Genomic DNA, 26773 nt, shown 5'->3' with positions numbered 1-26773 from the left:
TCTTCTTTTTCAGCAAAGTGCCATGAACGTTGGTACTTTAGTCAGGAATTACAAACCCCTCCAGGAGTCTGCCAAGTAATAGAAATCAGTGAAACTGGCTGGGTATGAGACAATCAGGAGTGGTAGGGTCTCCAGGGAAACAGAGAATGCACTTATCATCCACTGCAGCTGCTTTTTGTGACATGGGAATATGGGCCAAATCTTGTTAGATCTTCTGATTCTTCAAGAGAAACAGGTAACTTGATTTTTTTAATAACATGATGGCTCCCATTTTTTAACTGTTGGAAAGTTAGCTTAAGAACATTTTAAGGTCACTGCGTGGGATAAATAAAATATCCCTAAAGGACAGAGTTGCCTCACTAAGTCTTGAAACCTGACTCCTTTCCAGCTGTGATTCCTTGCTCAGGACCATAACTCTGGATTCACATGGTGACTTTCAATGGCTCAGCCAATCATGCTAAAGTTGTATATTCTTAAGATGCCAAGATATTAAATTGTATTTTAGACAGTTAAGTTTACAATTATCTTTGTCTCACTGCACATGGGTGGCACCACCTGCCTGCAGGCTTAGCTCACTCTCTACATTATCGGCATAACACAACAGTGGACGCTTGATTTTCATTAGCCAGATGTAACTGATTGTCCTACCTTCACCTTTAGAGCGAGGCCACAGGGGCCCCATGGAACCACCTGCTTCTTGAGGAAGAAGTACGTACATGGAAATAGTGCTGTCTTAACCTGCTTGGCTTTCTTACATTTTTAATATCTTGTTTGTCTCAACTGCTTATTCCATGGTCATTGTCACTTCTGTTTGCCTGTTTCTGAATCTGTCAGTTGTTGACTAATAGAGGTAGAACTTGAATCCAGGTGTCCATTTCTTGAGGGAATTTGTTCTGCAAATTTATTCTCTGCAGGTTGAACTGAGATGTCTTTGATTTGCCCTGTGTCATATATATTTTAAATTAGCTTGACGTTTTCCTGCTCTTGTGATCTATGATGTGAAATTACTTCATGGCCTGTGGAAGTTCAAACACATTCCAAAAACTTCTGTTAACTTCCAGAGGAGCCTCATACTTCCTGGGCACTCATGCTGTCCGTGTCCCACACTATATTTGTGTGAAACATAGCCTTTGTCTCTCTGTCTGATTCTCTCTCTCGTTCATTCTTTCTTTTTCTCTCTCTCTCACTCCTACTTCTGCTCTCACTCGAAATCCATCCATAAGCTCAGTAGACTTTCCCCAGTCACATTACCCCTCCCCTTGCCACCAGGCTTCATGCATCTCACTCTGACTGTACCCTTCCCATCACAGCTCTTCACCCCCTGCCTCTCAGCTTGCCCTGAGAATGCTAACTTCTTTTCCTTCTACAGTGATAGAGCAGCCTCCTTACTTTTATGTGGCCTCGCTGCCACTTAACACTAAGGTCATTGGAGTTGGGGGATGACCTTTTTGAACCTGTAAAAATAAACTCGGATTCTTTTTGTTAATTAACAAATGAACATAGAGCCAAAAAGCCTTGCTCTCTAGTATCTTAGGCTGGGTCTACTTCTGAGCCAAGGCCTGATGCTGATGCCTTTATGAATATCCCTGCTCTACCTTGAGACTATCAAAATGCTGCTTCATTTAAATTTTACCTCCCCTCTTCTGTTCTTCCCAATCTCAAATAACCTTATCACTTCATTTGTTTTGTGAGTTGCCCCACGTTTCCTTTGATGTGCGGTCTCCCTTGCTTTAGGAAGTTAATAAACTTAACTTTGTGAGACTATAGGGGTGTCCCTGTTGGTTATCATCAGAGGGGCTTTACTACCTTCTGCTGCAAGCATTTATTAAAGTATTTGTCCCAATATATGCAGTTTTCCCCTTAAAAGGATTTATCTTTCATTACAATGTAACTTCCGTGAAGACAGGGGATTTAATCTGTTTTCTTCACTATTCTAAAACAATGCTTGGGTCATGTTGAAAGAATGAACGAATAAATTCTGTTAATAGCCCTTAAATTAATACAATGATCTCCACATCCTTATAAGAGTATGGTACCTCATTTCAGCTTCTGCTGAACTGTGCCTTTGGTTCTGAAATAAGAAAGACTCGGATAGACCCTGTCTTAGTCCCTTCAGGTTAATATAACAAGATATCACACACTGGGTAACTTATAAAGAACAGACATTTATTTCTCACGGTTTGGGACATTGAAAAGTCCAAGGCCAAGATGCTGACAGGTTCGGTGTCTAATGAGGGCCTGTTTTCTGGTTTTTGATGGTGCCTTTTTCAGTGTCCTCATATGGTAGGAAAAGGGCAAACAAGCTCCCGTGGGCCTCTATTATAAAGGCGCCAATCCTAATCATGAGAAATCCATTCATACAACTTTATCACCTCCCAAAGGTCCCATCTGTTAATATCAACACCTTAGGGATTAGAGTTCAACATATGAATTTTGGGGGAATATAAATATTCAACCATAGTAGACCCCCATTCCAACATTTAGCTGTATAATTTGGGATAAATTATTTAATCTCTTTATACCTCTATCTTTTTAGCTGTGAAGTGGGGATGATGCTACGTATTGTATTTGGTTGGGAAGATTAAATGAAGTGATTTATATGAAAAGTTTATTGTGGAGTATGACACATGGTAAATGTTCAGTAAACATCAGCTAGTATTTTTCATTATAACTCTCCCTGGCCTTAATTTTTCCAGATTCCAGGCACTTGCACATCACTGTGCCCCTGCTTCTATTCAGCACTGCATTTCATTTTGCCTCATGATATGGTAAGGTATGTATGTCTTCTTTGTTTAGTTGTAAACTCTTTGAGGGCAAGGTCCATGTCTTACTTACCCGTGTATCACTGTAGATAAATACATCTATGTATCACTGGCACATAGTAGTCACTCTAAATATCTGTGGTTGAAAAGTCTGCCTGGAAAAGAAGATGACAGTAAGAGTGCAGAGCTGAGCCTGATTGGTAAATGTAGTGACTGCAGTGACTGTTAGCTGATTATGATAGAGCATTAATAGCTTCTTTTCTGAGTGGTTTTATTTTTTATTTTTATTTATTATTATTTTTGAGATGGAGTCTTTCTCTGTTGCCCAGGCTGGAGTACAGTGGCATGATCTCTGCTCACTGCAACCTCCACCTCCCGGGTTCAAGCAATTTTTTTGCCTCAGCCTCCCGAGTAGCTGGGACTACAGGCATGCGCCACCACATCTGGCCAATTTTATATATATATATATATATTTTTTTTTATTAGAGACAGGGTTTTGCCATATTGGCCAGGCTGGTCTCAAACTCCTGACCTCAGGTGATCTGCCCACCTCAGCCTCCCAAAGTGCTGGGATTTCAGGCTTGAGCCACTGCGTCCGATCTTGAGTGGTTTTAGAATATAACAACTAAATAGGAGGAGCAGGCGCAATGAAGGAGCTTTTTTGAGTGTCGTCTGCTCCTGCTGAGTGGTATTTGAATGACCCAGGGAAAATGAGAAGGGCCAAGGAAGTGGGTATGGACCAACCTGGTCATTTAATTCCTCTAATTCTCAAGAATTGCCACTCCAGTCTAGCCTAGCAATTTGGAGCAGTGGGTAAATTATTTGTAGCTAATCTGTAAGCAGAGATCATTGTGCTGACGTGTACTGGGGTTTTGCTCTCCTGGCTACCAGGTGGGGACCTGTGACTGCTTTGTCTTTTAGTTGCTCTAGAGACTGGAAATAAAGGCATAAAATGCCCTATGTTCACTTAGGGGGGCTTAACTCTGTGAGTGGCTCTCTACTTGTGAAAGTATTTATGACAATTGCTCTCCTGCTGCACGTGCGCGTGCGCGCGCGCGCGCACACACACACACACCCACACACACCCACACACACCCACACACACACACACACACACACACACACACACACACACACACACACACACACTGCATGGCCCAGAATAAAGAACAAGTCTTAAAACCTAGGAGAAGGTAAGAGGGCAAGGTTTTCTCAACATCCCTTTCCTGCACATCCTGCACAAATTCACACCTTTTGGCTTTTCGCTCATTTCCCAGTGTCCCAACCCCACTTGCCCTCTTTAGTATTCTCCAAGGGGTTACATTTGATGATCACTAAGATCCTCGAGCCTGTGGTGTGCTGGTAAATTGGCTCTCTAGGGGAAAAAAGCCCTGATTTGTACCTTTGTAGTGTTTCCTGATTCCCTTCCTCCTTCTTTTCCCCCTCCCTGCCTCCATTTCTCCCCACCCTTTTCTCTTTTTCCTGCATTCCAGGCATAATTAGTCCCACCCCTCCAGTTCATTCTGCCTAGTTTTTCTTGTTTTCATCTTAGTACACATAACTTGAATTTCTCAGCTGTGCGTGGCAAAAGTATATACCATGTTATTTTAAAAAAATTTTTTCTTGATCTGTATAGGTAATTGAAATGATTAGTGGTAGCAGTTTTTATCCAATCATTGCTTTAAACCACACTCATGACATCCACAACGTAAGTAGGATGTTTTTGTCATTTTCTTGGAAATCATAGCCAGATAAATCAGGCAAGAGAAAGAAATAAAGGGCATTCAAATTGGAAAGGAAGAATTCAAATTATCTTTTTCACAGATGACATGATCTTATATTTAGAAAACCCTAAAGATTCCATCAAAAACACTGTTAAAATTGATAAATGAATTCAGTAAAGTTGGAGAATACCAAATCAATGTAGAAAAATCAGTAGTATTTATATATGCCAACAGTGAACAATTTGAAAAAGAAATCAAGAAATCAATACCATTTACAATAGCTACAAAAAATATAAAGTACCTAGGAAAATTTAACAAAAGAAGTGAAAGATCCCTGCAAGGTAAACTATAAAACACTGAAGAAAGAAATTGAAGAGGATATAAAAAATGGAAAGATATTCTGTGGTCAAGTATTGGAAGAATTAATATTATGAAAATGACAATACTACCCAAAGTGATCTACAGATTCAATGCCATCCCTATCAAAATACCAATGACATTCTTCACAGAAATAGAAAAAGCAATTTTAAAATGTATATGGAACCACAAAAGATCCTGAATAGCCAAAGCAATTCTGTCCAAAAATCTGGAGGTATCATACTACCTGACTTTAATAGACCTTATTTTTTACGGTAGTTTTAGGTTCACAACAAAAGTGAGAGAAAGGTACAGAGATATTCCATATACTCCCTGCCCCCACATGTGTTGAGCCTCTCCATTATCAACATCTTCCATCAGAGTGGTACATTTGTTCAACTGATGAACCTACATTGACACATCATTATCACCAAAAACTCATAGTTTACATTAGGGTTCATTCTTGGTATTGTATATTTTATGGGTTTTGATAGATGCTTAATCATGTATATCCACTACTATAGTATCATAGAGAGTAGTTTTATTTCCCTTAAAAATCCTCTGTGCCCCACCTATTCATCCCTTCCCCCACTCCCTGGCAACCACTGATCTTTTTACTGTCTCCATAGTTTTGCCTTTTCTAGAATGTTATATAATTGGTATCATATAATATGTGGCCTTTTCAGATTGGCTTATTTCACTTAGTAATGTGCATTTAAGTTTACTCCATATCTTTTAATTGCTTGATAGCTCATTTCTTTTTAGCACTGAATAATATTCAATTGTTTAGATGTACCACAGTTTATCCATTCACCTACTGAAGGACATCTTGATTGCTTCCAAGTTTTGGCAATTATAAATAAAGCTGCTATAAACATTCATGCTCAGCTGTCTGTGTGGATATAAGTTTTCAACTTCATTGGGTAAATACCAAGGAGTGCAATTGCTGTATCTTATGGCAAGAGTATGTTTAGTTTTGTAAGAAACTGCCACACTGTCTTCCAAAGTGTCTGTACCATTTCGCTTTTCCATCAGCAATGAATGAGAGTTCCTATTGCTCCACATCCTTGCCAGCATTTGGTGTTGGGTTTTGGATTTTGGACATTCTAATAGATGTGTAGTATCTCATTTTTGTTTTAATTTGCATTTCCCTGGTGACATATGACATGGAACATTTTTTTCATATGCCTATTTGCTATCTGTATATCTTCTTTGGTGACATGTCTATTCAGGTATTTGGACCATATTTTAATTGGGTGGTTTCCTTACTGTTGAATTTTAAGAGTATTTTTTACATTTTGGATAATAATCCTTTATCAGATACGTTCTTTGCAAATTTTTTTTATGTCTTTTTAAAAAATATATATAAAGTAGGTTTTCAGGTTTCTTTTTTTTTTTTTTTCATTTTTCGGTGGAAGAAAGGTCTATATTTCAATGATACGGGGCTTACATTGTACTTCACATTTTCCTTTTATCCTCTCTCCCTTCCCCCATCTTGTTAAGCAGCACAATTCTTTTCTGAGCTAATGCATCTCTTGGCTTATTCTGACAATAGCAGCAAAGAACAGATGAGTCCAGCTACTGTTAGTCTATTTCCCTTCCTTCAAGGCATAAAGGAGTATGCCCTATTTTCTGCCTTTCAAGTTTTGTCGGCTGACACACTTTGTATAATAGTTGCATAAGATGAGTTGCTATCTGTCCAGGATTCAACGCAGTTTGGCATTATCCATGACTTGATGCCAAAGAAGAATTCACCTATGTAATTTTTTTCTATCATCTCATTGCCCTAAAATAAATGATTTGATGGTGAAATAAAATGTGTTTTAGGAGAAGCTGAGGAAAATATGCAAAGTGCATAAGAGAAAAAAGGTTCTCTGTGTTTTCAATAAATGACCATTCATGATAATGAGGATACAAGAGCACTTGAACATAACAGAGACCAAAATGTTTTAATATATAAAAACTAAGAAGCCCAGAATCAGTGTCATATTTTGAAAAGTATTATGTTATGGTAGATGCAAAACTACCTGGTAATATCTATACTTCCACTTAAAATTCAACTTCTGCTTGGTTCATCTGATTCTTTCAAGGTCTTAAATGTTAAATGAAGGGGTAAAATAGGAAGGTATTTAAGTAATTAGTAGGCTTCCTGGGTCTTGATAACTTCAGTGCTTCTAGGAGCTGCCCAGCTGGCCACCAGTCTCTGTGGAATCCAGGGGCCTCTTCCCAATATGGATTTGACCAGCACTTTAATTGGTGAGTTTCCATTAGCATCTTAGCACTACTCTTTAATACAAATGCCTTATTTTCCATGGTTTATGAAAGTTTAAGTGATAACCATGATTGCAGGAACAGATTGTTGAGGAGCTATTTTTCAGTGAAAAGTCGGGTCAGGAGATTGATGGAGGCTTTGAAATTAGATCCTTGGATTGAAAAATAAAGTTGGCGGTCATGAGTCCCATCAGTGGCTTCTCTATTAAAAGTCTCTTTTTAATTGCAATAAAAATATTTTACTTGAGATCTACCATCTTAACAAATTTTAGGTTCACAATACAGTATTGTTAAGTATAGCAATATTGTACAATTATAGTAATTAGTTAAGTAATACAATATTGTACAGCATAGTTTTAGAACTTATTCATCTTACGTAACTGAAACTTTATACCAAATGAACATCAACCTCCCATTTCCCCCTTCCCCTAGCCTCTGGCAACCACCGTTTTATTCTGTTTTTCCATGAGTTTGACTGTTTTGGATACCTCAGGTAAGTGGAATCATGCAGTATTTGTCTTTATGACTGGCTTATCTCACTTAGTGTAATGTCCTTCAGGTTCATCTGTGTTGTCTCAAATGGCAGGATTTCCTTCTTTTTTAAGGCTGAATAATACTCCATTTTATTTATATACTACATTTTACTTATCCATGTAGCCATACATGGACACTTATATTGTTTCCAGATCTTGCCTATTGTGAATAATGCTTCAATGAACATGGGAGTGCAGGCTATTTCTTTGAGATCCTGATTTTAGTTCCTTTGAATGTATACCCAGAAGTGGAATTGCTGAATCATGTAGTAGTCCAATTTTTAGTTTTTTGAGGTACTGCCATACTGTTCTCTGCAGTGGTTACATCAATTTACATTCCCATCAACAGGGTATAAGGGTTCCAATTTCTCTTCATCATTACTGACACTCTTTTTGTCTTTCTGATAATAGCCATCTTAACAGTTGTGACGTAGCCTTATTGCGGTTTTGATTTGTGTTTCCTTGATGATTGGTGATGTTCAGCATCTTTTCATATACCTGTTGGTCATTTTAATGTCTTCTTTGTAGAAATGTCTATTCAATTCCTTTGCCCATTTTTTTTTTTTTTTTGACAGAGTCTTGCTCTGTCACCCAGGCTGGAGTGCAGTGGCACGATCTCAGCTCATTGCAACCTCTCCCTCCTGGGTTCAAGCAATTCTCCTGCGTCAGCCTCCTGAGTAGCTGGGATTACAGGCATCTGCCACCACGCCTGGCTAATTTTTGTATTTTTAGTAGAGAGGGGGGTTTCTCCATGTTGGCCAGGCTGATCTTGAACTCCTGACCTCAAATGATTCACCTGCCTCGGCCTCCCAAAGTGCTGGGATTACAAGCGTGAGCCACCACGCCCGGCCCCTTTGCCCATTCTTAAGTTGGGTTATTTGGTTTCTTTTGCTATTGAATTCTAAGGGTTCTTTGTATATTTTGGTTATTACTTCTGTGATGTAAATACTCCCATCAAGGCCAATTTCAAGCTACCAGCTTGAGGCCACTGAATTCTGTGTTCAGAAGAGATGTGCACAATTGGCTCTTGTAAAACAATTTGTCAGTTTGTGCTAGCTCCAGCATCCTATTGCTTTAAGCTCTGACTTTTTTTTTTTTTTTTACTTTTGTTCCCGATCCTTTTTCTTTCCATTTCCCATTATAACACACAATAATAGTTAACATACCCAAATTAAACTACAAAGCTTCTTCTTAATAACCAAACATGGCAAAAAAGGTTAAAGTGTTTCTTGCACACTTAACATATACACTATGAAATCAAGGTTGTGTCAAGGATGTGTGCTAGCTGCTAATTTTTAGTACAGTAAGTCCTCAATGTCATCGACAGGTTCTTGGATATTGCAACTTTAAGTTACATGACGTATAAAAACAACAATTTTTTTTCTCATCAAGGATGTTAAATGAAAACTTAATGTAGTAATTAGGGAAGGAACAGCAAGAAAGACTATGTTTTGTGGTTCTGTAATACTCTCTGAATTGACAAGAGCCTCTCTGAAAGTCAAGCTTCAGTTCTGATGATAGTAGGTCCCCTGAGACACCTTTTATAACAGACAGTCCTCTCTTCATCAGCTATGGCAAAGTCAACAGGGAGCAGTAGTATCAAAATGTAAACAAGTACTCCATTATACTCATTTTATTTATTGATTTACTTTTTAAAAAATGGAGTCTGTCTGTTGCCTAGGCTGTAGTGCAGTGGTGCAATCAGAGTCCCACTGCAGCCTCAACCTCCTGGCCTCAAGCGATCTTCCTGTCTCAGCCTTCTGAGTAGCTAGGACTACAGGTGCATGCCCCCATGCCCAGCTAATTTTTATACATACATACATACATACATATATATATATATATATATTTTTTTTTTTTTTTTTGAGACAGAGATTTGCTCTTATTGCCCAGGCTGGAGTGCAATGACATGATTCCGGCTCACTGCACCTCTGCCTCTAATATTCAAGGAATTATCCTGACTCAGCCTCCTGAGCAGCTGGGATTACAGGTGTGTGCCACCACGCCTGGCTAAATTTTGTATTTTTTTTTTTAGTTAGTAGAGATGAGGTTTCACTGTGTTGGCCAGGCTGCTCTAGAATTCCTGACCTCAGGTGATCCTGCAGAGACAGGGTCTCTCTAGGTTGCCCAGGCTGGTTTCAAACTCCTGGCCTCAAGCTATCCTCCCTCCTAGGCCTCCCAACATGCTGGAATTACAGGCATGAGCCACCATGTCCAGCTCATTATTTACTTTTGTATTTCAGCTTTTTTTCATGTCCTCAGATGTGCTAAACAATGCTTTTTCCTAATTTAATACATCAATTTTTGCTGCCATTGGAAGCTTCTGCAAATTGAATGTGTTTACTCTAGCTTGGAAGACATGGATGAGTGAAAAGAGTTATGCTTTCTTGCAAATAGTCTAGGAGTGGGAAACAGAGAGACAGCTAGAGCTAAGTTTGGCCCAAACTGCTTAACATGTGTGAGATTTGGTCTTAATTCCTTCAGTTTCCCTAGGTATTACATGCTCATTCCTCAGCCTCTGCCCAGCTGCCTCACATAGTCCATCCTTTCTTGACTTTGTTTCTCAGGCTAGATCCCAACAAATCTCACCTGGAGAAACTTGGAAAAATCTAAGCAATAAACTAGGAGTCTAGTGACTGCTGATATATATTTATATATATTATATAGTCTCCCTCAGAACAAAGGGACAAGGAACCTGTGGTGTGCTGGTAAACCGTGAACAACCAACTTTCCAGAACAAAAAAATCTGTGTGTGTGCATGTGTGTGTGTGCATGCAGATTTTTACATTGTATTGATATAAAGGATGAGTAGTACACAATTAAAAAATAGTATACATTACTCCTTATTTTAAATTCCACAAACCAGTTTATTCTTACAGAATGCTTTTGTTAATTTTTACAAGTTCTTTTATCCATAGTCAATCTGTGGTTGTGATTGATGAATGAATGTAGTCCCTACATAAACGTGGCTGATATACTCATTTATGTTAATGAGTAATGAAAGTGAAACAACAAAGATGCATGTCAGAACTTCACTTATTCATCAGTGATGTGGGGAATTCCTTTGTTGAATCAAATAATAGGTTTTGAAGATTGGAAGAACATGTTCTTTTTTTGGTTAGTCAAAATGTGATGCCTATAGATATAACAGTTTTAAGTTTAATCTGCAGTATTAATGCTTTCTCCATCACTTTTTAAAGTTTGGACTATCAGCAAAACAATAAATCAAGCCTTGATCTTAAGCATTTCACAATTTTCGTACTGTAAATAATCCCTACCATGGCTGATGTCAAGCTACAATTGTGATGTCAGTGGGTAAAGAGTGGGAGGAGATGCACAGAAGCACGCCATTATAGGGTGTTTCCACCATACAGATACTATAGATATAAATAACCGCATGGGCATAGATAAACAAAATGTAATTCAAGAATTAGAAGGTGATGTGTTTTGACTATTACTTTTGGTTTTAATATAATTTCATTGTAGGTAGACATAATTGAATTTTTAATAATGGCTGTGTTTAAAAACCAGCTTACAGAATTTTTGAAGATATAACAACTGGCTCTTGTGAGCTAGAATATATCAACTCCCAGCACACTGGCAAGCAACCAAACTTGTGAAGGACCTATTACGGGCTAGACATTGCATGTGTAACCTGTAAGATTCCTTAGCTCTCAACAGTCTTAATAATAATAGTATATAATCCAATGTTATTGGCTCTTGCTCCATCTGCTTCTTGCAGCATCCCAGTACTGTGTTGTGTCTCTCAAACTCTTGACAGTCTCTAGTGGGTATCCCCTATGTGATCATGAACATATTTGCTTGCCATGTGCTGTTGCTGCTTTGTTAGACATTAACCACACATTCATCTGGAACTACTGTCTCCCATTGAGGCACTGTTGTTTCTTGGGTGCTGCTGCTACTCTGCTGGAATCTGATTTCTCCTTCTCACCCTGTTGCCTTTCTGCTGAGAGCTGACAACAAAGCACAGGTGTGTTCATGGCCCCAGAACACCTGGATAATTTTTCTCAAAGTAGGAAAAGCATACATCTTTTTCATTTGAATTACATTTTATTGGAAAGTGTCTGAAAGCAGGACTGCTGATAACCTTACAATATTTTTGAATAATCGTTTTACTTTAGAGTAGTTATCTTTTTAGATTTACAGAAAAGTTAAGATTTACTTCAGGGAATTGCCACATGCCTCATACTCAGTATGAGGCATGTGGCAACTCATGTTTAAAGATTGGGTAGTATCTTGAGGGTAGAATATCTATATAAATTTTTTGGAATCTTCTGCGTGGGAGATTTGTCTGTTTCCTCCCATTTATTTATTCAATAATTTATATCAGTATAGATTCATGGATATTTACTTTGAACTTCAAGTTATACTCTAATGTAGTCGATCCTTATTATTCATGGGTTTCCTATTTGTGAATTTGCCTTCTTACTAAAATTTATTTGTAAACTGCAAATCAATACTTATGGTGACTTCATGTTCATTTGCAGACATGTGCAGAGTGACAAAACTTTGAATAGTCTGATGTACACCTTCTCAGTTGAGGTGGAACAAGGTGATGTTCTACCTTCTTGTTTGCAGTTCTCATCCTGTAAACAAGTATTCTTTTTTCGTGTATTGATTTTCATGTTTTTCCAATTTTTGTACTTTTTGTTGGTAAATCTATGTTAAGGTAAACATGAATTTAAACTGATGTTTCCAGCTCTATTCTAGCCTCTCCACTTGCTCATCTGTGACCGTCCATTTCAACAGCAAGAAACTTGGCTCTTACCATCTGCTATTCATTTACTTAATTGTTCAATTCTAGTATACTGTACATGTACAGCAGTATCAGAATTGTTAACCCATACCCCATGGGAAACAACTAATAGAGTATGGTGCTTCTGTGCAGTTCCTTTTGCCTTAACTCTTACAGTCCCCACTCACCTCCAAAGTTACTTATCTCAGCACCCTTTTCCCCTTCACAGCTTTCACTAATACTCTTGAACATCCTTGACTGTTCCATTACTCCCTATTCTGTCATAGGCCATGTGGGATTGGGCTAGGAAATAGAGCCAAATGGCAGATACTTCACAGTGCTTAGGATCCCTGATGACTTAAGCTGTTTTAACACTCCCATTCCATCCCTTGATCAAGGTCAATATACCTTATTCCTTCCCTTACCATGATTCTCCTCCAGGAGACATCCCAGACCACACAAAAATAGGCTCTTTAGGAATTTTTAAAGTTCGTACCAGATTTACCCAAATATGTCTGAGTCCTAATTAGAAATAAGCTTGGCCACTGCTCTATACATTCCATCTCATTTAATTTTATTTAATTATCTTAGAAATAATTCCTAAAATGTATTAAGTGCTTACTATTGTCAGGCATGTTTCCTAAGTATAAGTGTTAAATTGACTAGGTCTCAAAATCTAATGAGGTAGGGTCTACTGGTATTCTGCTTTTTTTTTTTTTTTTTTTTTTTTTTTAATTTTTCATTTTTGAAACAGAGTCTCACTTAGTCACCCAGGCTGGAGTGCAATGGCACGATCTTGGCTTACTGCAACCTCCACCTCCTGGGCTCAAGTAATTCTCCTGCCTCAGTCTTCTAATTAGCTAGGATTACAGGCGCATGCCACCATACCCAGCTAATTTGTATATGTTTTTAGTAGAGACAGGATTTCGTTTTTTGGCCAGGCTGGTCTTGAACTCCTGACCTCAAGTGATCCGCCCACCTCAGCCTCCCAAAGTGCTGGGATTACAAACGTGAACCACTGTGCCCAGCCTATTCTGCCATTTTACAAATGGAAAATAGAGACCCAGAGAGGCACTTCTCCCATCCTTATCCATTTTTGACATACAAACATATTTCAATTCAATAAACCTGTACTGGGGCCAGGTGCAGTGGTTCATGCCTGCACTCCTAGCACTTTGGGAGGCCAAGGTAAGAGGACTGCTTGAGGCCAGGGGTTCCAGACCAGCCTAGGCAATATAGCAAGACCTTGTCTCTAAAAAACAAACAAAAAGAAAACAACAACAACAAAAGCCTGTATCGAACACTTACTTTCTGCAGGCATTGTGCTAGACACTGGTGAAAAAAAGGGAAATGAATAAGAAATGGTTCCACAACTCAAGGAGATTTCAATATGTATCAAAATATAATTTTAAATAATATGGAAAGGGAATAAATTGCTTTGTACCTGCCTGGTGTATTAGCCCATTTTGCATTTCTATAAAGGAATACTTGAGGCTGGGTAATTTATAAAGAAAAGAGGTTTATTTGGCTCATGGTTCTACAGGCTGTACAAGCATGGCACCAACATCTGCTTGGCTTCTGGTGAGGTCTCAGGAAGCTTTTACTCATTACAGAAGGGAAGGGGAGCCATCATGTCATGTGGTAAGAGAGGGAGCAAGGGAGACGCCAGGCTCTTTTAAACAATCAGCTCTCCCATGAACTCATTACCATGGAGAGGGCACTAAGCTCTTCATGAGAGATCCTCTCCCATGACCCAAACACCTCCCCCACTACCAACACTGGAGATCACATTTCAAAATGAGATCTGGAGGGGACAAATATCCAAACTATAACACCTGGTTCCTGCTTAACACTCACTGAGGAATACCCTGAGCTTTACCTTATTTCCTTTTGGTTCCCAGACCTCCCAGCCATTTTCAGGTTGGCATTTCCTGGCTTCCTCATCATCTGTTCTTTGTCTCCCCAGTCTAATTAGTAGATTGGTGGGAGGTAGCATGAGAAAGGCAAGGCTTTTCCCTGTGTACCCATTATTTGCAGCAATCCAGCCATTTGGGCTTTAATTGGCTTCATAGGGCCCCTCAGTGCTTTGTCCTTTGTGCATCAGGAAGTTAATTACTTAATAAACCAAATGGAGTCTTTCAAAAGTGTAGTGTTAGCTCTTCTTTTTCTTAGAGTAAAACTTGGACCAAACTGAAGTACTCCAGTCACTGTGAGAACCAGCCAAAGATAAACCTGTGAAGTTGGAGAAATTTGTTTTAAGTGCTCCAAATTTAGGAGTCTTCATTCATAGTATGTCTTTTCACAGACCTCTCGGGCCCCTCTGTATGGCTCCTCCCTTGAACTTGCCCTTTCCATGCTTCTGTCTGTGTTTTGCCCTTTTCTTAGTGATTCCTTCCATCAGAATACTGTACATGTTTTGTGTCCTATTTCTAGGAGGCCCTGTTTAGTTAATATGATAAAGCAATTTAAAATAATATTACCAGCCAACACTTACAATGTAAACCAACACTTATAGTCATTCTGTTAAATAATGTATACATATGTATTAAATCCTCTCAATAACCTATGAGGTTGATAGTTCTTCTTACACCCATTATACAGATGAATAAGCCAAGGCCCAGAGTGGTTAAGTGACTTTCTAAGTTCACACAGCTAGCAAGTAGTGGAACTGGGATTTGAATCCAGGTTGTCTGACTAAAATCCATGGTCTACAAACCACCAAATTGTAAGACAATGGTGTTTTGTTTGTAATTACTGGTAATGGCCTAGTTATTGAAGCACATTTGCACAATTTCCTAATCTTTTTCCAAAGTACCAACTTTGTAATTTAACTTGTCAAGCGTTTATTGAGCACCTACAATAAACTAAATAATTTTCATCTTAACAATAACATTAATGTCTTAATTCCTGGGAGTGATTATTGTAGGCATCAGGAAAGGATTAGAGAACAATTAAATGTTAAATTGCATAGTATTGATTGTAAGTACACTGGTATCTGGGTAGGTGGAATTGTGCTAGGATTGGATGGTTAGAGATGAAGGAGGGAGAAGACATTTCCAGTACTGGGAAATAACACCGAAAGGGATGGAATTGAGAAGATGAAGAGGGAATAATGTGGAGATGTACCTGACTAACAGTAATTTTCAAGTCTCTGCGTAATTAAGATTAGAACCTCACTCCGCCACTAGGAGTTGCACCTTCTGACAAGGTAGACAGATTGGGTTCTTAGAGGCCATTTTAACTTTCAGCCTTAACAGGAGTTTCTGTGTCCTAGACTTAAAAGATTGGAGAGAAAACCTTGAGCTGTCCTTTGAGGTCATAGGTCAAAGTCACTACTGCACCACAATTTATTGCTCTGTTTACCCAAGAGGGTTAGTAATCCAGCCTGTGGTCACCTAGTAGCCTTGTTCTTTCCTTTAATGGAAGAACCCAGTGAAGAGTCCAAAAAATCTTACCTCTGCATCTGTGCGAGGCTGCTTTTCCAATTCTTGCTGCCTGGTCCCAGTAGGATGGAAGTTTTGGCCCTTGAATCTTTTGGGATTGTCTTTTTCATGTGTGCCCCCTTTCTTAAGCTTCTGAAATTGTTTTGTACAGAGAGTTACTTTGATTAAAGTGACCAAACTGGGACAGAAAGCTGCCCTGTAATTTTTATTTCTCATTTTTATGATACATAGCCATATTAGAGTACCTTCTCCAGAGATAACAATGTATGCATTGCCCCAAATTGGCTGTCACCTAGTAAAAGTCAACACTTAAACATTCTTCCCATTAGCGCATGTATCTCTGTTCTCAAAAAGAATTTAAAGTTCTAAGAAACAGCAATTACCCTAACCCCCAAAAAAGCCCCAAACCCCCGAAGCGATCTCTCTTCCCTTGTTTGTACAGAAATAGGCTTTAGTTAGCAGGCAGCAGGTGGGATGATAAGTTTTTATGCAGGGGAACAGCATGATAAAAGTGGTATTACAGTAGGACTGATCTGGCAATACCGTACCTAGTATTTCTCACACTGTGCTACAATTGCCTGTTTATTTGCCTTTGCCTTTCTCCCTCAAAAGAATGTAAATTCCTTGTAGGACAATTACTTACTCATCTATACCTCCAGTGCCTACTACAGAGCTAGTTGATTGAGGAAAGGCTACAGGCAGAAAGATCAATTAAGGATGTAGGAGTAGGGGTGGGAAGAGGCTACTGAGGTAGTCCAGGTACATGTGGTGATAAAAGCTGGGATGAGAACAAGATCTGAGGGATATTTTGTAGGGACACATGCCAGGATAACATGGATGAAAGGGCGAAGAATATAAGAGGACGTCACGATTTTGAACTTGAAAAATCAGAAAATAGGCAGTATTGTTGGGTTTTAGGGAGAAATAAGTAATACCTCTTTGTTCCTCTCCTGAGTTCTGAAACAAGTGAGAATTGAGACAGTAAGTAAATGAAGTTCAAGATGTGATTATTAGTGTCCTGTGAATTATGCAGATTTCCCCATATAGTAATTGGCACACCAGGACAACTGTAGCCTCCCCTTCCAGGAGCACAGGTCATCCTGTAAGATTCCCATATGGCTGAGAGCAACCTAAAACACTCTTTCAGGGCAGGCAGAGGTGAAAGAGAAAGCCGCAGAACAGGGATCAGCCAACTTTTAGTGCAAAAAGCCAGATAGTAAATATTTTAGGCTTTGCAAGCTATATGGTTGATCTCTGTCACAACTACTTGCCCCCGATGCTGCGGTGTGAAAGCAACCATAGACAGTTGGTAATGGAACAAGCATGGCTGTGTTCTAGTAAAACTTTATTTACAAAAACAGGTGATGAGCTAGAATTGGTTCACAGGCTGAGGTTTTCTGACCTCTGGACAGATGGAACAGAGTTGTATAGTTTCTTCATCAGCCTCACTAGTAAGCTAAGTCACACCTTGAGGAAAAGGGAATGAGGTGCTCCAGAAAAGCCAGGCATGATATCCTAGTGGTGACTCCATCAGGAAAACAGGAGGCCTGGGGAATGCAATGGCCTTCTAACAGATACCATGGACAGAGAGAAAGTAATTTGGAAGAGAAGGTTTGTGGAGAGATGCTAATCTTGGAAGGTGTGGAGTTTGAGGTGACAGCAGGACATCCAAGTGGAGGTTACCTATAGCCACAGTGATGTGGGGATCTGGCTTGTTCTGGCTTGTGAGAGCCAATTGTGCACATTGTGCAATTTTCAACTCTGTGTTCAGTGACCTCATATTGGTAGCTTGAAATTGGCCATGGTTGGAATATTGATAGCATGGAAATTGGCAAAAGCTAGAAATCAGAGTCTGCCTTGCACCCACTGTCATGAGCCAATTGTTAAACACTTACTAGCACATTATTGCATGTAGAAGGTGTGAATGCAGATCTGAAACAGCGCAGGTAGGACCCAATAGGAGAGTCATCTGCATGATGGAGAGAGCTAAAACTTTGGGAGTGGCTAAGCTTACTGAGCACAAGGCAGAAAATAGCCAAGTAAATGAAACCAAATACTTGAGAAATATTCACAGTTTGGGGTCAGTAGAATAAGTGGATGGCAAAGGCTGGGAAGAGAGATGGGAGAGGTAGAAGAACAAGGAAGAAGCAGTGCTAGAGTAACTGGCCATCACTCACTACCTATGATAGTAGGGCTCTTGGAGAACATATCAAAAAAAGACCATTTATCTTTGTTAATTACAAAACAAGAAGCCCTCATCCTCCTGAATAGGCAATTTGAATGGAGGGTGGAAAAAGAGACTCCTGGGATTCTGTGGACCTTCCAAACAGATCCAAAATTTGTCCCTCTAAGGCTTCCCTGGTACTACATGCTGTTTCAGTCAAGATCAAGGAGGATAGAATTTGGCACGTGATATAAAGCCACCCAACACTAACTATTTAAAGCCCCCAAATTTTACATTATTTCTCTTTAACTCATAAGAAATCTAGCTGCTATTGTGGTTTAAAGCCTTAGACTATATTCCTAGCTGAGAAATATAACAAGGGGTTTTCCCCCTAACAAGAAAAAAAGAAGAATCTGTTGCCTAATCTCGTATACTAGAGATCAGCTAATGCTTACACTAGCTTCAGTGGTCTTCTGGTTTCCAGGTAAGCCATACCTAACTCTAGGAAAGACTTTGCCGGCCGGCGCGGTGGCTCAAGCCTATAATCCCAGCACTTTGGGAGGCCGAGACGGGTGGATCACGAGGTCAGGAGATCGAGACCATCCTGGCTAACACGGTGAAACCCCGCCTCTACTAAAAAAAACCCACAAAACTAGCTGGGCGAGGTGGTGGGCGCCTGTAGTCCCAGCTACTCAGGAGGCTGAGGCAGGAGAATGGCGTGATCCCGGGAGGCGGAGCTTGCAATGAGCTGAGATCCAGCCACTGCACTCCAGCCTGGGCCACAGAGTGAGACTCCATCTCAAAAAAAAAAAAAAAAAAAAAAAAAAAAAAAAAAAAAAAAAGACTTTGCCCTCTTCCCATGGGATTCTTAAACCCGTAAAAATTCTACTTCTTTTGTAGTCTAAATACCCCACAGTGCTTCTCCTGACTGTGGAGCTCACTTTTATCTCTGTTCAAAGCTAAATCCCTGTAAGGCCCCAGACACCCCAAAGAAAGGTCTTTTCTTGCATATCATGGACCCATACCCAAGCCTGAGAAACCAGATGAAGCCATATTTAAAGCTCCAAACCCCAGTGCTAGTGAGGCTCACCACAAACTTTGGTCTCTTAACATAATGCTTTGATCCACAAATAACACTCTTTGTGTTTATTTACTAAGTTTTCTGGGCCATATTGAAGATTTTTGAGGCTAGTCTGTCTACCTGTCTACCCTGCTTGGCTCTAACCAATTGAGAACAAACACAAGTAATTAGATGTAGATCAATGTCTCCTCTTTACTATTTTTTTTTATTAGTAACAATAACTAAAATTTATTAATGGTTTTCCAGATATTTATTTGTATCATATTACCTAATCTTTATACCTATGAGGTAAATATGATTAATATTTTCAATATAGAGAAGAGGAAATTAAGGGACAGAAATCTTGAACAACTTATCGACAGTCACACAGTAGGTGTGAAAGCCAGAATGAAAACCCTAGTGGTCTAAGTCCACACACTCCACCATCACTCTGCTTATATCTAAAAGACAAAATTCTCTGTTAAAGATTGACCAGAGGGTAAGGTTTAGGCATGAGATAAAGTGAGACTTCTGACTACCCCAAGTTAAAATTAGCTGTAGTCTTAGAAGTTGGAGAATGGAAGACCTCTTTTGCAATTTAGAGTCCTCACTCAGATAGTCTTACAAAATGGAGACCAGGAGCTGAAAAATGCTAGAAAGAAAAGAGACAGACCCACATTATTCTTTCAATGAAGTGACTCTACTTTCTGGTTAAGTTTGCCCATTCTGTGGTAGAGAGGAGCAAATGCAGAATTCTAGCTCAGTTCCCTCCTAGGTATTGGAGCAGTTGTCCCTCTCCTCCATGGACATAAGGAAACAGGGAATTAGTATTCCTTGGAACCATCAGCATGGTGTTCAATCTTTTGCAAACCTGTGATTATAATATATGAAAAGTGGCTGTTATATAGTAGGTATTTGATGCAGGTTACATCCCGTTGACCCCAGTCCATTTAAATTGATCCGGTCTGCTTATACACATGCACAAGAGAAGACATTTCTTCCCTGGCTTTCAGCATTTGTCTCTCCTTACAGTCTATTAAAAGCTCTGACTTACAGTTCCTTAATCTCACCTATTGTGGTTCCTTGTTCTATCTCTCATTGAAGGAGATCAGATAATAAACAAAAAAAAGTGCTATAATGTCAGGTGAGTGACATTAAGAAAAGAAAACATGGCAATGGGACAGAGAGTGGCTGATGGAATGGGCAACATTAGTAGAAAGGTCATCAAAGAAAGTCTCTCTGAGGAGGTGACATTTGAGCTGAAACCTGAGTGATGGGAAGGACTCATTCAGGCAAGAATATGGGAGAAGAGAACCCCAGATGGAAGTAATGGCAGGTACAAAGTCTCTAAGCCTGGAATGAGTGGGCAGGTCTATGGAACAGAAAGAAAGCCAGTGTGAATGGAGCAGGCGTTGAGTACATAATTTGAAGATGAAGAAGCAGGCAGAGTTCGGATCACTCAGGGTCTCATGGACCATGATCGGAAGCTTAAATTTGATTCCAAGGAAAGTGGGAAGTCCCTGTTGGGTTTATCACTCTGACTTCTGATATTTGCCTCAGGGTCTTCTTGTTTCCTGGCGTCCTGCTTCTTCCTGTAGCAAATCCTGTCCAGGTTTCACTGGCCCAGAGAAGTGATTAGCTCCCCAGTGATCTAGAACCATCCTTTCTGTATGGTCACTGCCACTCCCCAATTTCACCTCTCCCTCTTCTGGCTCTGAGGGAGAATTCCTTGTTGCTCTCAACAGAGGGACACATACAGAATTTGTGGATCTGGTAAGAAAAAGAATTCCCCTTAAATGAAAGGCCACATGAATCTTCCCAGTGTAGGTAAGTGCAATTTTTGCAGCAGCACCCCTTAGATGCATGAAGGTGTAAGCTGCCAAGGTTGGGAAAAGTCCCCAGGAAGGCCTCCATCTCAGAGGAAATTTATGGGAGATATCTGAAATATCACTGATTTCCACATACGCTTATGAGATATCAGAATGATGGAAGCTGTTGGTGTCTAATAAGAAATTTTGAAAAAGACAAGCTAGATACAAATCTGAGATTTCTCAACATCTCCAGCTGGGTCCAAAGGACAAAGACTACGTGTGGTGACTGAGTCCTTGGAAAGGTGATCTCTGTAGTGCAGTATGGAATTTTTGAGGATCTAGTGGAGTGGTATAAAATTCCCCATAGAACTCTCTAGTTCCCCCTTCTCAGATTCTATGTGCACAAAACTGCCTTCTTATTGCCAAAAACAATCACTTCCATTTGTACTATACTCTTCAGCTCATGAAAGTGATTTCAAATATCATGCAAAACAATGCTAAGTAGTAAATATTCTCTTTTATACAGGTAAGAAAACCAAGGTCCAAAGAATTAAGTTACATGAATCCTTGAACCTAGGTTGATATGGATGCAGTTCATCTTCATTTTCACTTCTATAGAGTTGTTTTATGAGTTCAGTTTATTTCCTGAAGAACTAAATAGTGGGCCCAAGTATTCTGGTTGTTGGATAGGTTCATCCCACCATCATGTATGAATAACTTGGAGGTCCAGTCTGTATCTGTTTATTGTGAGTTTTGCTATTGCATCAGTGCCCTGAGGCTACGGAAATTGACAGAACCAAGATCTTGTAAGGTAGAGTGCCAGAACTTGAATTGTGGTGACTCTACCTAACTGCAGATACCCTCAAAAGGCCTGGCTGGAAAATAATCTGCTGACCTTTTCCAAGCTGTCTTAACTGCAAGATCACTCAACTGTTTCCACTTTGTTTTGAAGCTGCTTAAAAAAGAGCAAACAACTCTAATCTCTCTTAGCCGGTTTTCCAGCTGGAGACGCAGAATAGCATGGGGAGCTGATTAAAATGAGGTGGTACTTTAAAAACCAGGAGCCAATTGACCTTAACTATGTTTCTTTCTGCTTTTATATGTTGTTGTTGAAACTGCAGGTAAGTGATTTGCTGGCCCCGGCTCTAGAGAGGTTTTATATATTGTTCGTGTGGTCATAATTCTCACCCATTTTCCTTTCATACTTCTTAGGTAGGGAAATAATTACTGCTTTGGGCTCCTGCTTTTGGGGTATTATTATGTGAGTCACTAAAAAGCCTAGCCTGTCTGTCCTTTTTTCTTCCTTCCTTCCTTTCTCCTTTTAATGTCTCTTTGTTCAGAAGAAAGAAATCAATTTTTGAATTGATTTCAAATTGCATTTGAATTTGGAAAATTAAAACAGATGAACAGCAAAATACCATTATTTTTAGAGCTCATAAGACAAAGCCTGACTGGCTTGGGGTTTTGACTGTTGGTTCTTATAACAAATGGCTCCTTTAAGATGGCACCAAAGTCAATACTAATGGTTATTATGATTAAGTACAGCTCCCTTGGTGTCCGTTTCCTGCTCTTTGGCTTTTCTCCCCTCTCTCCAATGCACATACATGGTTTCTGTAAAGTTAAGTGTATCTGATATACACACACGCCAAGTAGAGAAAGTTTGTAGCTGACCCCTCCACCTCCCTTTCTATGTCTTCCCTCTGCCTAACAACTCTGACTTCCCCTAGGCCTCACCAGGCGCCCACCCGTCCCCACCATGTAGTTGCCCCTCTTCTGGCCTGCATTTACTCTCTCAAAGTCTTGTAAGCTTAAGGCATCTCAAGATTCTCTTTCCATCACCCCTTTCCTGAAATCGCCTAGCCTGGGCCCTGCTCTCAGCTAAGTCAATGCTAAGACAGCTGATATGGTTTGGCTCTGTGCCCCCACCCAAATCTAATCTTGAATTATAATCCCCATGTGTTGAGGGAGGGACCTGTAATCCCCACATGTCAAGGGAGGGAAGTGATTGGATTATGGGGGTAGTTTCCCCCATGCTGTTCTTGTGACAGTGAGTGAATTCTCACGAGCTCTGATGGTTTTAAAAGAGGCAGTTTTTTCCTGCACTCTCCCATCTCTCTCCTGCTATTTTGTGAAGAAGGTGCCTGCTTCTCCTTTGACTTCTGCCATGATTGTAAGTTTCCTGAGATCTCCCCAGCCATGCAGAACTGAGTCAATTAAACCTCTTTCCTTTATAAATTACCCAGACTTGGATATTTCTTTATAGCAGTGTGAGACTGGACTAATACAACAGGTGAATGATAAGGTCAAATGCCCATATTAAAGGTACACAATAGTTTTCAATGTAATGTGTGTCTTCCATAGCATTAATCCAAAGATGTGACTGATGGTACAGTTTTCAGGTGCTTCTAGGACATCCTAGAGACAAAGCAGGGGTACTATTTCAGGCATCTTTCATAATACCAAAATAATTCATGTCTGTTCAGGACTCTACCAAATACTTTCTCATTAATTATTTTATTCCCCCTCCAGAAGCATTATGAGGTAGGTGATATTAATTCAGATAAGAATGAGAAAAATGAGGCTCAGAGAGGTTAAGTGATTTGTCTGACATCACACAGCTAGGAAATGACCACACTGCAACTGGAACCCAGCTCAGCTGACTTGAAATTCTTTGTGTTTTCCGTTCTGTCACATGGTCTTGTAATACTTTATTCCAAGAATTTTTGGAGTACTAACTGTGCCAAGTCCTGTGCAGGATACAGTAGGTGGGTGAAACAGGCATGGATGGCCTTGTCTTCACTGGAGTTTATTAAACTCTAAGTATGGTGATACAGACAAAATGAGTTAATAAATATATCTTTAAAATCACAAATTATGGGAAATGCTGTGAAAGCAAGTAGAAATGAGGAATAATGGTAAGGGAGCTTTCCTTATAGATCTCTTGGAGATGGTGACATTTAGGCTGAGGCCTGAAGACTGCGAAGGACCTAGTAATGAGGGGTGGGAGGAAGAGACCAGACTAGGTAGAGGATGTACAAAAGTCCTCGAGGCATGTTCGCAGTACACAGATCGTTGCCTATCCCACCTACTTCATGTCCTTGGGAGCCATGTTCTGTACACACATGCTCATAATGCTTGAGAAAGTCTTACCAGGACTTGTCACACCATCATGCCAGTCATATACAAAAACTCTCTTACACAATGTGTTCATTTCCTTCTTGCTATAGGAAGGCCGTTAGAAACCAGGCGATTCTTCAAGAGAACTTTGCAAGGTTTCTTGTGAAGGTGGGCATTTCTCTCCAAGCTATGCTTCTAGCCTCATCTGTAATATTCACAAATATTGTGTCCCAAGTATAGGATTGTGGATGGCTCAGCCAAACCCATCCCCACTGCTGGAGACACAGCTCACAGGGGCCACACTGACAAGGGACCACCAGGATGTGCCCAGATGGAACTTTGTGTGTGAAAAACAGCATAGTGAGCAACAGGTTGTGTGTCTTGGGTTTGCAAGAAGAGAGGATTTGGGCATCTTTTGCCAAGGGGGTTCCATCACACGATGATGATGCATGCTTTGCAATTAGTGTTTCAAAAAACTCTTAATAATGCAAGGATCTTAGGTTAAGCTGTCTACCTGACTTACTGCTAGTCTTCAGTTCTAGATGTTTCTAAACCAAACGTTTATTTAATTAAGCCCTGGCTGTGTGCCCCTTTTTATACCAGGCCTTGAAGTAAATGCAGAAGTATAACCATCACAGTCCCTGCCTTTAATGAGACTGCAGTCTACAGGAGGAGACAAAACATACATATGTTTAACAATTACAAAGGGGCCCCGCCCCCGATGACGCGAGGCGCCAAGTGCGTGGGGATTCCCACAGCCCTGGCCATTACCTGGCCTTCCCCACAGCAAGATGGCGGCCTGAACGCAGCTGGCAACGTAGAAAGAGCTGTTGGCTAAAGGAAGTGGAGGGGCCGTGGGATGTGGAGAGCTGGGGGCTAACTCCCGGACAGTGGAACAGAAAGAGCTACCGACAAACAGATGCAGGTGGAGGAGGTGTCACCTCCCAAAATGACCAGTGCAGCCCCTGCTAAGAAACCCTACCGTAAGACACCACCAGAGCATCGGGAGCTGCGACTGGAAATTCCTGGATCCGGGTTTGAGCAGGAGGAATCCCTGACTGACTTGGAAAGGATGAAGCTCTCGCAACAGGATAATGAAGAGCTTCGTCGGCGCCTGGCCTCGGCCACGAGATACACTGAGGTGCTGGAATGTGAGCTGGAAATTGGGCAGGACTGCCTGGAGCTGGAGCTGGGCCAGAGCCACGAGGAGCTGGACAAGTTTAAGGATAAGTTCTGCAGGCTGTGGAACAGCTACATGGCTTCCCAGCAGACCAACCAGGAGTTGGAGGACAAGCTGCACACACTGATCAAGAAGGATAGGCAGACGCTGAACTGGGACATCGTGGAACTGACCAACAAGCTGCTTGGATGCCAAGAACACTATCAACAAGCTGGAGGAGCTCAACGAGCGGAACTAGGGGGACTGCAACCTGGCTGTGCAGCTCCTCAAGTGCAACAAGTCCCACTTCCAAAACTACGAGTTGTCCCATCTGCCCTGTGAGCTACAGCATGTGGTGAGCTACTATGCAGTGGTCAAGAGGCCACCAGCCCGGGTCCTGCTTCCAGCCTAGCCCCAGCGGCTGTGGTGCCTACTTTGGTCATTGCCCGAGTGTTACAGAATCCGGAGTCTCTACTGCTGAATTCAGCCCAGTCAAGCAGCGCTGGGCGCCCCGTGGCTGAAGATGTCTTTGTGCATGTGGACATCAGTGAGGGTGCCCCAGGTAATCCAGCCAGTCCCCCAGCTCCTGGCAGTCCCACCACCCAACCCAATGGGGAGTGCCACTCTCTGGGTACTGCTGGGGGCTCCCCGGAGGAAGAGCTGCCCCTGCCAGCCTTTGAGAAGCTGAGCCCCTACCCCACCCCATCTCCACCACACCCACTGTATCCTGGCTGCAGGGTCATAGAGTTCTCCAAGGATAAGGTTTGGATCCCCTGCAACAGCCCCCTGCCCAACTGCACTTACGCTACCCGCCAGGCCATTTCGCTGAGCCTGGTGGAGGAGGGGAGTGAGCGGGCCTACCCCAGCCCAGTGCCCAGCACCCCTGCCTCAGCCTAGGCCTCACCCAACCACCAGCCCAGCTCAGTGCCCCCAACACTCTGTGCCCCAGCCAGGTCTGTCACCTCTGAAGAGGACCTGCTGGCCAGCTGGCAGTGGACATTTGTGGACCATACTCCGCCACCTGCCGCTGTGGCTCAGGGTACAGCCTTTGAATGTGATGCCCTCCCTGAGCTGCAGCGCCATTTTGCCCATAGCCCTGTTGACAGAGATGAGGTGGTCCAGGCACCTTCTCCCGGAACCAAAGAGAGTAGGCTTTTGCTTCCCAGGGAACCTGACTGGCTTTTCCAGGGAGGAGGAAGAAGAGCTGAACCTGCCCATCAGCCCTGAGGAAGAGCGCCAGAGCCTGCTGCTCATTAACAATGTCGCAGAGGAGGGTCCTGGCACTTCCCACACTGAGGGCAGGACCTGGCCACTCCCCAGCTCCAGCTACCCCCAGCGCAGCCCCAAAAGAATGGGGGTTCACTGCCTGCAATGCAAGGACAGCCTGATCCAGGCTCAGGAGCAGGGCAACCAGCTCTACTAGGGCCTCTGCTGGCCTTCCTGCCATTGCTGCATGGGAACTGCAAGGAGGCCCCACACCTTGGCAGCTCAGGGTCCCCAGTCCAAGCCCTTGACCTCTTCTCTATCCAGACCTGCACAGCTGTTCCCTGTGTGAGTGGGGTCAGGAGGTGGGCCGCACCAGGCCTGTCAGCTGCGTTGACTTTGACCACAGAGGC

The 26773-nt window shown here is 41.3% G+C and overlaps 1 pseudogene; it reads left to right on the top strand.

The window, feature by feature from the left end:
• Positions 1 to 24796: 24796 nt before the first annotated feature.
• On the top strand, positions 24797 to 26545 carry LOC720055 (tight junction-associated protein 1-like; annotated as a pseudogene).
• Positions 26546 to 26773: the final 228 nt, after the last annotated feature.

The sequence above is a fragment of the Macaca mulatta genome, chromosome X, assembly GCF_049350105.2.
Source record: "Macaca mulatta isolate MMU2019108-1 chromosome X, T2T-MMU8v2.0, whole genome shotgun sequence".
Classification (NCBI taxonomy): domain Eukaryota; kingdom Metazoa; phylum Chordata; class Mammalia; order Primates; family Cercopithecidae; genus Macaca; species Macaca mulatta.
Note: the sequence above shows the minus strand (reverse complement) of the source record. Positions and strands in the feature narration are given on the sequence as shown.